This window comes from Dreissena polymorpha, chromosome 12 (genome assembly GCF_020536995.1).
Source record: "Dreissena polymorpha isolate Duluth1 chromosome 12, UMN_Dpol_1.0, whole genome shotgun sequence".
Lineage (NCBI taxonomy): Eukaryota > Metazoa > Mollusca > Bivalvia > Myida > Dreissenidae > Dreissena > Dreissena polymorpha.
Genome location: NC_068366.1, coordinates 6,131,101 through 6,145,405, shown reverse-complemented (window position 1 = coordinate 6,145,405; position 14,305 = coordinate 6,131,101).

Below are 14,305 nucleotides of genomic sequence, written 5' to 3'. Positions count from 1 at the left end.
CTTTGTCAATTAATTGTGAAATGAAACACTCCTAGATGCAATGTCTTCATTAAAATACACAATCAAATGTATTTGACCTCCTGCTATGTGCGAGCATAATCCTAATTCCGATGTTTAATAACGAGTTAAAATTATAGTTAATTTTGTACTTTCACATATATAAGATAACAAACACTTCTCTTAGAGTGCATATCCTTCAATGCATTTATCAAATCACTGCAGACGTTGAATGCTACATCTCCAACAAGACAGGTAACTCAAATTCGATGGGACAAATACCACACAATCTGATTGAGCAACAAAAAAAACAGAAAGCTAGACATGTCCATATTCCGCTCGCAATTACTGTACTGCTCAAATGCGTTAATTTAATATAGTTTGCAGTTATAATCTTGTTAATAAATAAATCTTTTTTAGATTGTTTACAAAATTGTCTTTTCATTAAACACCTACAATTTTGCAAAATAACACCCTGAAGGTAATTTATTACATGCACGTCTTTTGAATAATCACGTTTGTTTTAAACATGACAAACACATTCCTAGACAATTTTCTTCAAAGACAGCTTTTTACTTTCAAATTTGTTAAAGGATATATTATAACGATGTACATATATATGAAGCAAGGGTGCACGTATTTAAGTTATGAACCAGCAAGAACACGGATATAACTCTTTTATTCTACCCATTTTTAGAGATGCGTACAAACAGAAGCCAGTGATACTTCCGAGATTGCTCTTTTGGCCGGATTATTTTGTTACATTTAATAGCAATTTAGCAGGTGCTAAGTGTTATATTTTTTAACAATATTTCGCTTGTTAAAACAAATCGGGTAATGTAACACCATTTTTAAAGGTTTACTATTGCATTGATTTATGCATCGTCCGGTATTTTATGAGACTATAAAGACTAATGAATGGTAAGTTTGATCATTATTATATTACATAATTCCAAGTTTAGTTAAATACTCTTCTCTCATTGTGTGGTTACCAAACGAACTCTCCCTCTCTCTATATTTATGCATTCTTTTTTTAATATGCGTTCAATCATTACACAGAATTTTATAGTATACATTCACACCTGTAATTTACCAGTTTTATTATTAAAACATTGCATATGTATTGTATAAATACAAAGTAACGTTTTAAAGGAGTCTTCTTGTTCGTTGAATCAAAACCTAGACAATAATCATGAATATACTGTGCATTTAATATCAAATTATACCACTTATACAGTGTCTGTCACTGCTACTGGGTGTCAATGGTTCCAATATCGTTCGACCGCGACAGCGACAACTTTTGAACATGTAATATCACTCAACGCATAGCTATTTCTTTCAGCACTGCACAGAAAAAGGAATAAATTAATACGAGTACATATAATAGTATACTATTGGTGAATCAATAATATTATGTGCTTGCATCATTTATGGAAAATATATTGTTTAATGACACGTTTAATTAATCCATAATATTTATAAACATTTGAATTTTCACAAATGTAAAACATTCATCTTAATTGCGATGTCATGTTGTTGTTTTTTTTTCTTTTAAATTGAAATCGCTGATCACATACGCACACGTTTATCGTGAACAACTCAGTTATATAATAATGAATATAGTGATATGTTGCTGCATGCATTCAACATGTATACATAAATATATGTAAAGAAGTTTTACATATGACGTAAAAATAAGATAAGCATAAATAAATCAAATACAGAATAAGTTTGACACGTTCGTATATATGATCTTTGTTTACAATTCACTACCATGGCATCAAATAATGGTTTATTGTTTAAGTAACTTTTATATAACGTCTATGCGAAATATTCAAAACACTGTGTTGCTTTCATTGTAAAAATTTCGTCTGACAAATCAAACTTTATATGTTTTCCCTAACATTTGCATTCATCCACCGTATAATAACTGTATTATTCGTATAGCAAAAATAGAAAAATGTCCTGGAGAGATACTAATTGTTGCGTTATCATCTAAACAACACGGAACCCGCTATGTTATAGTTCAAATAAATATTGACATCCGACTTAAGCTGCAAAAATATAATCTGAATGTTGGCAAGAATTACAAATGCCGATTCAAATGACTCACATAACTTGCTGCTTTTTATATCTTTTACAATGGCGCTTTATTGTGTTTGCAAGTTGGGCAATTTCTGTTAAATGGTGCTTTTAAAATCGTGCGATTTTGAAATGCTTTTCAGATTATTTAAAATAAATAATTCATTCACAATAATCAATTTCAAGAAACGATTAAGTGAAACCATCATAGCCGACGAGTGAATAGCTTAATTTTACGGAGATAATACACGCTATAGGTTGTCCTTTAGTATAAGCGTACAAACTTGTTAGTGAACTTGTACCAGGAGCGTACACATATTTGAATATACAAATACTCGAATATTAAAATAGCAAAACTTAATAGAATAATGATATTCGTAATTAAATGAATGCTGATGTTTTATGTCCTCATAATAACATTTCAAATACATATTTTCCAAAATTGTATATTTTATTTCCAGTACTAAACGCTGCTAGCATATCACAAGTACCCAAGATTTAGGTAAACATCGATCAGTTACCCTACTATTGTGTTAACGTGTTGTCACTTTTAATGTAACTAATAACCCCATAGATAAACGTGTACGCCGTAGTCTATTTGTTAACCACATAATGTTATTTAAATTATAATAAATGCATTTGTATTCTCCTATGTTTCATCATTTTTGAAGGTCTGGAACAATGTAACAAATGTATTTTTAATTTAGGCTACCTGCGGTTTATTGTTTCCAAAAACATTCATATGTGAATATTGTACCGGCTGTAATGCAAAAGGTACAGTCTTTAACCATTCTGAGTGATTTATAAATGTAAATAATGATGGACGTGATGTTAGTGCGCATAACTGGTGTAATGACACTATGTTAATATGTTCAAACATTGGGTGCCCTTCATTGTGAAAATCAAAATATGGATCTATGAACAGAACATCCTCAGCAATTGAAGTCGACGATTCCGTGATGGGCGCGAATGCCACAGAGGTGCTGATCGAGCCACACCAGATCATTGAAGCAACAATAGTACCCATTATGTTCTGAGTTATAGTTCTCATTGGAACTGTTGGAACAGCAGCGCTAATTGGGACGGTATTGAATAACAAATCGATGCGAAATACCCCAACGATATACGTGGACAGGTTATCATTTGGTGAATTATTTCTTTCTTGTGTTTCGTATCATTATCTTTACAAGTGTATTCAGTCACGGAAGGTTTGTGTGTAAATTGAACGAGTACATACAAACACGGTGTTTCCGTGCTCTCATTAATATCTCTCAGTGGGTACGGATAAATTGACAGTATGCATTCCATGGGTAAGCTAATAGGCCCGAAATGATGACGGTAAGCACGGTGATCGGAAAAAGGATCCGATATTGCTATTATGATTGTCATCCCAGAATCGGTAACTTCCGATATAGCATTTTGTCCCGGTTATACGAAATAATTGGGAATACAGCTTTATTTTCGCCTAGTATTGCTGTCTGCGCCATGTATACAGACGGACGTGTTTTCTTTTTTGTTCAGATTATTACGTCGTTTGTTGTGTAAACACCAATTGTGGCGAGTAGTCAGCAGTCGCCACATGCAGTGCACGTCCGTAAAAGACACGGCCATGACTCAACAACATAAAGTCAGGTGCAGGAGCGTGAAAGTGGCCAAGTAGTCATGTCGCTAGTCATTACATATTGTTTGCTTCTGGTTACCAAGACATAAATCTGTTCGTGTAAGCCATGTTGCCGACCCGTTAACACAACACGTGTTGTCACGTTCTGATAATACGATCATTCTGTCTCGCGTATATTTATTCGTGTGTGAACCCTTATGTATTGTATATCCTAAGCAGCGAGTTTCGTATTTATTACAGCCGATATATGTTATGTTTTGCCCCGTGCTAGCGGACCGCAAAAGCGAACACTGTATTAGGACACACAGTTAACTTTCTTGTGGAAATAACTGCCATTTGAAACTAATTGCAATGTTGTGTTTTTGCAATTATTTCACACAGTTGTGATATTTCAATCAAGGTATTAAGTACATATCTATTCATAAAATAAATCTTATAATGCGAGAGAAATCACATCCTTGTTAAAAAACAACAGGCACAAAAACATTTTGCTCTGGATCTACTAAGTTTGAAAGTGTTTGTAATATGTAAATTACCAAAACAGGTATGTCAGTTGTTATAATTGTAGTTTCAATTATGGTCCATATATTTTGCTGTCTTTTTTCAACCATCAATGCCAATGTCAGAGGTCATCGTGTACCACAGCCCTCACCCAAGGACGCTACAGGTGGAGACACGACAGTGTTCTTCAGGAACTTGCTGACAAGTTGGAGCGCGAGAGGACCAAGAAGAGGCCCAGACAGAAACCCCAAATGATTCAGTTCGTGAAGGAAGGACAAACGGCGTCTAAAAAACTGCAGCCTACCAGTTTTGTATTAGATGAATCTGATCAGTGGGAAATGTCTGTTGACCTGAAGCAAAAGCTAGTGTTCCCGAACATTATCCAGACAACATTAAGGCCTGACATTGTGTTGTGATCCACTAAAGATAAGTGTCTGATCATGGTTGAACTGACAGTCCCTTGGGAATCTCGTTGTGAAGAGGCCTTCGAACGGAAAAAGGCCAAGTATACATACCTGAAAGAACAGTGCAGAGAGAAAGGATGGCGAGTGTGGCTCTACCCTGTGGAAATTGGCACTAGAGGATTCCCAGCACAGTCGCTGTGGAGAATGTTCAATGCCTTGGGCATCAAAGGAGCAGACAGGAAGAGAGCAGTGGGCAAACTGAGCCTAGCAGCAGAAAGGGCATCCAGTTGGTTGTGGATGAAGAGAGAGGAGAGGAGCTGGAAGCCTACCACCAACACGTAGTGTCTGATCAACACTGCGGGCCCGCCGCCTGGAGAGTGTCCTGTGATTAAAGGGCCGAAACACTTGTTGATAGGCGGATCTCAGCTGATGATGTTGGTGGTTTTAGCAGTACAGAACTGTATCTCACTCACGAGGTTAGAGCTATTTAATAAAATTAACCTTATATGCAAACGCATCGGATTAATAATGTATTAAAAAATTATTATTATTTCCGTATTGTATAGAAGTATAATTTATATGCAGGGTTTATCTCACCGTGTTGTTTTTTCACCGGAGGGGACTGGTTTGCGCTTTGTGCGTCTGTGAGTCTGTCTGTGAGTCTGTCTGTCACACTTTTTTGGATCATGCGATAACTTTAAAAGTTCTTAATATTTCTTCATAAAACTTGCAACATGGGTAGATGGCAATATAGACATGTACGTCAATTCATTGTGTTCCTACGTTAAAAATTGTGGTTGCTATGGCAACCAAACAAAATATTTAAAAAACAATCTGAAAATGTTGAAATTTCTTACAATGGTGGAGCCGGTATGGGACCATATTGCTTGACAATAGCCTTTTTATACTTGCTATATTTGTTTTAATATCTATATTCTTATTCCATTTTGTATTTGTGCATGTACTATGTATTTCTTGTATTAACAGCAAAACGCAAACAAAATGGTGTTACCAAAGGAAAGACAACAATAAACGTTTCATAACTGTGTTTTCATATAGTACTGTTCAGGTACTGCTCAGTTGGGTTTGGTATGTAGAATATCTTGAATGCGTGACCAGCATTAAATATTTTAAGTTATCAGTGTTGAGTGTTTTGATAATAGAAAAAGTGGAAATAGCAAATCACGTCGATGCCTCCAAACATTGGCTACTATGTTTCGACGCCGAACGATTCCCCAAAGCATGTTTACGTGTATATTGTTCAGGTTAAGATTATTCATTTGTCTTACGCTTAACTAAACACTCTGAACGATAGCTTTGTTCAGTTTAAGTTTCCTAAAAGCTGTACATGAATACTATAGAATAGACTACTGCTGTGTCAATCTCCTTAAAATAACAGCTCACTCGTGATCTTAAACTTCCGTATTTATAACTGGTTATTAGCGCCATTGTATCGCTTGTAATTCCCATGGCGAACACATTTTACGGCGCAGGTTGAGAATCATATTTATCATATGCATAACAATATGTTATTGTTGTATTAATTTGCCAACATAAAGCAAAAGAGGTGTATAATCAGGAAACCACAGATGGTTATCATCATTTCGAATAACTGATGGTGGATAATGCTTCCCTAATTCAATTGTTATGTGATCAATTGAGCTTTAATTTTAGTTATACATAACACTTACACTATTGTTCATGTAAAGGAATAACATATTGCTTTATTTCGGGTATCTTCCATAAATGCAAACATTTAACAATGGCGCTTGTACACTTAACTGAGTGAGTGTGCTAGTGTAGAGGGTAGTATACAGTAAATGTGCATGTACTGTTATTGTTATTGGTCACTTTCCTAAACTTAAATGCTTCTTGTTGGTTAAGAACACATTTCTGTCAATATAATGTCTCACCAGTATAATGTACCCAATTAGGACAAAATAATTTTCTCAATTATGTCAATTCACACCCCGTTCGAGGTGTCGAATAACATGTTTTACAGAGACTAAAAAATAATTACTTAGGTCATAACTGTTTCTTACTTTTCGGTTGTATTGATATAGCAGTTTTTCAAGCACACAACCATTGAAAGAGTTACACACAAAATGTATATCCACTTTTTTCATGTTAGTGCCATCAAACCATTGTTTATCAGATAACAATTAAGTTGTATTAATGTTAATTGACATATCTAGAATGACTGTATGATAAATTCGTCATTCATTCCTAATGTGTAAGAGAACGATCACAGCTACATAAGATTGAAATTAAGAAAAGATTGCACAAGTTAACATATCAGTGATAGTTCAAATGTGTGGTCCATATTTTTGAATAAGACATTCAGTTCACATTCTATTATTGAAATGTTTAAATCAATTTGGGAACAACAGGTGATTTTGCATGTTAATACTTATATCGGTCTATGAATATTAACAACGTTTCATGAACGTGTTTGTCGTGTTTGATATGCGTCACCACTTTGTTTACTGTTCTTTAGCATAGCATGCAAGTTGTTGATATGTTTCCGAATACCGAATCACACAGGAAATTGCTAAGAAATAGCTCACTTAATTACGGAAATTCCCTAGCGCTTATATCGACGTGTTGTTTCTGCAATCAGTTTTACACATCGTGCTTCAAATTAAATACTAATTAAAACTATCATCAATAACGTTTATGTAAGCCATTCATGCAAATTGAAGTTAATTCTTGTTCTGATTACATTGCAGTATGCTGCTCCATCAAAACACATGACTTTGGTGTTCATAATATGCATTAATGTGGTAAGCAGTCCTTATTGAATTTCGAAATGTGATTAAGGTTTCGTTCCACAATCATATTAAATGCAACATCAATGACAGTAATACCACAAATTGTTATGTATGTTTAAACAAATTGAGTTAATGTTTTAAAATAAACAGTCTGTGTTTGATGCATCCTGTGTTTAGTATGCATGTTTACGTGTTTATAATGACATGTCTTAGATTAGATATTATTTCAGTATGCGAGTGTTCGTACTTGATATTAGAGTTTATTTGTTTTGGGTATAACAATACATGTTCACTGTTCCCAGGCAATCGGTTTCTGAATATGATTTCTTGCTGACTTGACTCTAGTTGTACTCTGCGTGTGTTGCTTGCAGTCATAGTAGACTTTCATCTTTTTAATAACATGCTAGAACTAGAGGGAGTTAATTCCTTACAGTAAAATGTGTATGAATTATGATTGGTTATTATATTATGTCATGGTTCAATATATTCCAAAAAGTAAGTAAAATGATGCAAATTCCATGGCCGATAATAGCATGTATTATGAGACATTGGTGATATCTTTAGAAATTTCTGAAACATGCCTTCCTTGCACATTGACTTTGCTAAATACGTAAGCAGCATAATAAGATAAAGACGAGTGTGCTTTACAGTAAAAATACATCATATAAACATGTTATTCTATAAAGATGATCATAATGTTTATCTGACGATCATGAAATTCAGCAGCATTGATGATAAGTAATGTTAATACGGTAAATTAACTATTCAAACTATAATAGCTTGATATCGAATACGTTAGTGCTTTAACATGGAAATTATGGTTAAACACGTGTCATTATTCAGATCCCTGCTGAAAGCAAGTATCTTTAAAACATTTAGTCATAAAGTATGGCGTTAATATGGTTAGGTTATGAACAGGAATGCAAGTATAACAGGTGTGGTTATCTTTATTGTATAATGGGGCCGATAACGTATAGCATCCTCTGCTCACTTCAATTTTAAACTTAGTATACACTGGTAAATATACGTTTAAACTATATTATCTCTCTCTATTTTAAACAACCCAATGTGGTAGGTGGTGGCAAACACTTCAGTGTGAATGGATATCCACATTTTCAAGTTTAATTCAAACGTGTGTATTTAAACTAAAATAATTATTATGACGTGTAATTATAATAAAACATTGTTAATATTATAGAACACAAAAACGTCATTCAAGTTAATCAAATTAATTATTCGATATCGCGGGTGCCAAATTCGGAATAGCAGTCCTTATGACAACGTTTTAAATCATTTAATAAGCGAAGTGAGCTCATTCTTAAGGAACTCGCGTGTCATATTTGACCGCGTCCCGACACGAACTTGTCGAATATTATTCGAGGTGTGTAATCAATTAGCAAACGTTCTTATTGATGTAAGCATATCCATATATAATGTGTATTCCTTAAATACAAATCTATTTTTAACAAACTAACTATATAGTTTAAACCTATTTTGTTTACCTCAATTGAATTTAAAGTACTAACTACTTATATGAAACGCTCTCGAGTCCGTTTCCTGGGCCAAGGACCAGTACTTGGTGTCTTAGGTGGAAATCTGAATAACGCTCTTTAAAAACTATATAATCTGTATTACAAATTAATGACTATTTGCCAGTTATTGTTTGTATTTTAATTAAAATATCACGAGTAATGAAAGAATAGACTTATAATGTAAAAGAATATTTTATGATGATAAGTTTTCAAGAAGTAGACATTTGGAACTAAATGCACTAAGGTTTTACCTTTTTACATGGACGCTTATTTCTGTGTAATGGGCAATTGCGACATCATCTATTGAACGGTAATTTTATCAACGTTATATTATGTAATGCTTTTAAGATAATTTGACCAAATTTATATTTATAATGACAAAAATGATTTCTTGAACAGTTAATGTGAAATTGCTTAAAGCAATTAGTGAATAATTTAATTTCATAAAAATGGTAATGACGCTACGCAGTTGTGCGTTATCATTATTTTAAGAACTGTATGCATTAGCGTGATACTTTAGTATTGATAATGAGAAAAAGAGTTCTTGAAAAGTTAAAGTGAAATCGTAAAATGCGACTAGTGAATAATTTACTGTTTTGAAAATTATAAATATGCTATGCAGTTGTTCTTAAACATAATTTTAAGAACTAAATGCATGAGCACGACACATTTGGTAAGTGTTAATAATTAAAGATTGACAAAACCAATGGAACCGACAATAACAAGCAGTACATTTTAATGCATATATTACTGAGTTTAAAAGAGAATGAATACCGTCATACACGTAATGAACTTTATCGACATTTTAAAATCATCAGTTAATTGAACAACAATAGATCTGAGAACACACGTTACAACATGTCTCTTTCAGGCGCAATTAGCTGGATGTATACATAGTGCAAAGACTGTCCGTGTGTGTGTTTGCCAACAACTTAATCCGTTTGCATTCTTCTTTTAATGAGCTATCGGGTAGCTCTTTCACTAAAGTATACTTTAGAAATGCTTCATGATGTTTAAAGATACTCTGGAGTAGACAAACTCTGTGCAAACATATTTTATTAGGACAGGCTCTGTGAAGTATAATATTAGTTCAATAAAAGTAAATAACAATTGACATCCAGCACCACGTTTACAGTGTTGGGGATAATAGTGTTCTGTATTTATTTTCAAACACGTTCATCATTTGTTGTCATCATCGTTAGTATTAAAAGCTCAAAACGTCATTGGAAGCGTATAATATTACACCGTTGTGATTGTTAACTACTGTCAAATCTCTGGTTCTACTTGTTGTTACGTACATGTGTGTATCAATATCAACACACATAATAGACATCCTGCTATAAATAAATAAACCATTGCATAACTTCAGTAACATTGAACGGACCATACAAAATAAAACTAGTGCAATTGTATATGAATGCTATGATAGAAGGTTAAATATGGCCTAAGTATGTTCTTTTCAAAAGTGCATTAGCATACCATTTTCTAATACAATGGCGTTTTGTACATAGTCCATCTGCCGCCGTGAAAATGGTTATATAGATACCAGTTAAAAAATACTAGCATACTTGGATTAACAGTTAATATCGATAGTCCAATATGTAACCATATACATGTATATTGTTTCTTCCTAACCTCTACATTCGTCCTCAGTAAAATATCTGTATGTTTCAAGTATAACAAAAAATATGAAAATGTCCTGGTGAGATTCTCCTCGTTGCGTTATCATCTTAACAACCCAAAAACGCGCTGCATTGTAGTTCAAATATTGACATCCGACTTCAGCTGTAAGTTGAATCTGAATGTTGGCAATAATTACAAATGCCGCTAGAAATGACTCACATAACTTGCTGTGTTTGTTCACTTTTTAACAACGGCGATTTATTGTGTTTTCAAGCTGGGCAATTTATAGCAAATGTTAAATGGTGTTTTTAAGAACGTGCGATTTTGAAATGCTTTTAGGATTATTTCAAATATATATATTTCAATCACAATACTCAATGTCTAGCAATGCTTAAGTGAAATCATCATAGCGGACGAGTGAATAACTAAAAGGGGCCTGTCGAGTTTCGGTAAATTGACTACATAAAAAAAACGTTTCAGAATCGCAACGTTTAGTTGTAGTTATGGTATGTGTGAGGGAAAAGTAATGCTGAACATTTACCATGCTCTAAAATATCCAGTTTATGCATCTGTTGACGATTTAAACACCTGAACATTATAGAGCGTTGTAACGCGAAATGATTGCATAATTAATAGAGTTATGTTGTTGTCGTTATATTTTGTTGATTTCTTATATAAAGTATAATATACATTACTCAATGTGTGAGCACAAAAAGCCGAGTGGTCTAAGCGATAATCTTTTACTTCAGGGGCCAGTGGTTCAAGCCCAGTTGTGAGTTATGTTTTTACTTTTATTTTATTCTTGTTATTTTTGTGAGCTTTTTAGAACCAATGCTTTGACTTATCAAGATAAAGCAATCAATCACAAACTTCACCACATGCCAAACTCTGTAAAAAGGCCCCTTGAATACAACGACAATAATACACGCCCTCGTATGCTGTCCTTTAGTTTAAGCGTGCATGCTATTAAGTGAGCTTGTACCATGAGCGTCCACATGTAGAATCTTAAAAAATATCGGAAATTAAAATAGTAAAACTTATAAGAATAATGTTCTTTGTAATTAAAAACCTGTCGATGTTTTTGTGTTTTCATAGTAAGGTTTCAAATACATATTTACCAAAAATGTATCTCTTATTGATAGTACTAAACGCTACGTACAGCTCTCAAGTACACAAGATTATGGTAAACATCGATCAGTCACCCTACTATTACGTTAACGTGTTTATACTTTTACTGTTACTACTTATAATGTAAATAAACGTGGTGTATTTGTCATGTACATAATGCTCAATTAAGTGAAATAAAAAACAAATCTACTAAATTTCATCATTTTTGAAGCTTTGAAACAATTTAACAAATGTGCTTTAATTTTGGTAATACATGCGATGCATTGTGTCCATAAACATCACTATATGTATCTTGTACGGGCGGTTATTAAACAATTAAAGCCAATACATATCTTGAGTGATTTATACATTAAACAAAATGATGGATGTATTGTGTGTGCGCATATCTGATGTTATGCCAATATGTTCATGTGTTCAGTTATTAGGTACTTTACACTGCATTGTGAATATCGAAACATGGATCTATGAACAGAACATCCTCAGCAATGGACGTGCACGATTCCGTGATGGGTGCTTATGCAATATAGGTGTCGATCGAGCCACATCATAACATTGAAGCAACACGTGTACCCTTAGGCTCTGAGTTATAATTCTTAATGGAACGTTTGGAACAGAGCGCTAATTGGGACGCTGTTGAAAAACAAAATTTGTGCAAAATACCCCTACCAAATCCGTCGTCAGGTTACCATTGGGTGAATTGTTTCTTTGTTTGGCCCCGTATCATTATCTTTAAAAATGTATTTAGTTATTTCATGACCGTTCGGAAGGTACGTCTGCAACTTTTCCCGGTACCTGCACACACCTTGTATCCGTATTCATAGCTCTCAGTCGGTACGGCAAAAATTGACATTATGCATCCCATTAGTAAGCTTATAGGCCGACAGTGATGACGGTAAAGAAAGTGATTGGAAAATGGAGTGTTTCTATGATGCTTGCCATCCCAGAATCGGTGATTTCCGATTTAGCATTTGTTCTCGGTTACCTGAAAATGTCTAGAAATAGAGCTTAAATATCTCAGATTATTGCTTTTATGCGCCATTTATACAGGGTGTCTTTCTTTTCCCGATTATATTTAATATTTTTACACAATTTTCGCAAGTAGTCACCTTCGTTACGAGTTCGTGAAAACCACGTTCATGCCACAACAACTAAAAGGTCAAGATCAGGCTCGTAAACGAAGCCAACATTGATATTTCGCTGGTCATTAAATGTCGTGCTTTTGGTTACCAAGACATACATTTGTTCATGTAAGTCATGTTGACGACTCTCTAATACAACAATTGTTGGCAATTTCTGATAATATGATCCTATTGTCTCACTTATATTTATTCTTGTGTGAACACTTATGCTTTGTAAATCCTAAGCATCGAGTTTCGTATTTATTACAGCTGATATATGTCATGTTTTGTCCAAATATGCTTTACAGAAGCCTCGGATCCGAACAGTTTGCAATGTACAACTTCATCAGCATACGCCGTAGGAGAGCGAGCGTCACTGGTGTTGTACAATCGCAGTCACGTGCTAGCGGACCGCAAACGCGTAGGCTCTCTTGTGGAAATAATTGTCATTTTAAACTAATTTCAATGTTGTATTATTTTTCACAGAAGTGATATTTCAAACAAGGGAGGTGCATAACTATTTATAAAATACTGTGGTATTCGAGAAGACAACCCTTCTAATGCGAGAGAAATCACTTCCTTGTTAAACAAACAACAGATACAAATACATATTGATCTGGATCTACTAAGTTTGATAGTGTTTTAATATGTTAGTTACCAAGACAGGTCAGTAGTTATTATTGTAGTTTCAATTATGGTCTCATATATTTCGCTATGTCTTTCTCCAGACATCGATGTCAATTTCAAAGGTTAGTGCTATTTCATACACTTTAACTTATATGTAAAAGTATCAGATTAATGTTGTTATACTCAATATATTTTTTGTTTAATCTATATGCTTATTTCAATGATCGATTGTGCATGCAATATGTATTTCTTGTATGGATACGAAACAAAAGCAAAAAAAGTGTTACCAAACGAAAGAAAACAAGAAACGCAATGCAACGTTGCATAACTGTGTTTTCATATATGAAGTAAAACTATGTTCTGTAGGGTTTTGTAATGTAGAATATCCTGATTGTGTGACCAGCATTATATATTTTAAGTTATCGGCGCTGAGTGTTTTGATAATTGGAAAAGTGGAAATATTAAATAACGTTGATGCCCTCCAAACAATGGCAAATATGTTACGACGCCGAACAATTCTCAATAGCATGCTTACGTATAAAATGTTCAGGTTAAGATAATTCATTTGTCTTACGCTAAACACAAAACTCTCAAAGATATCTATGAACATGTTAATTTGTCTTAAAACTGTAAATAAATACTACAGAATGGACTACTGCGATGTTAGCCTTTTTTAACATAATCGTTCACGCATTATCTTTAACTGCTTTATTTGTAACTGGTTATTAGCGCAATTATATCGCTTGTATTTCCCATGGCGAACACAAATTACGGAGTAAATAGAGAATCATATTCATTATATGCATAACATAGAGGATATTTGTTAGATTCGGTGGATTATCGATTTTAATTCACGAGTGATCATAGCAAATAATATTTTCACGAGTGACGCAGCCACGAG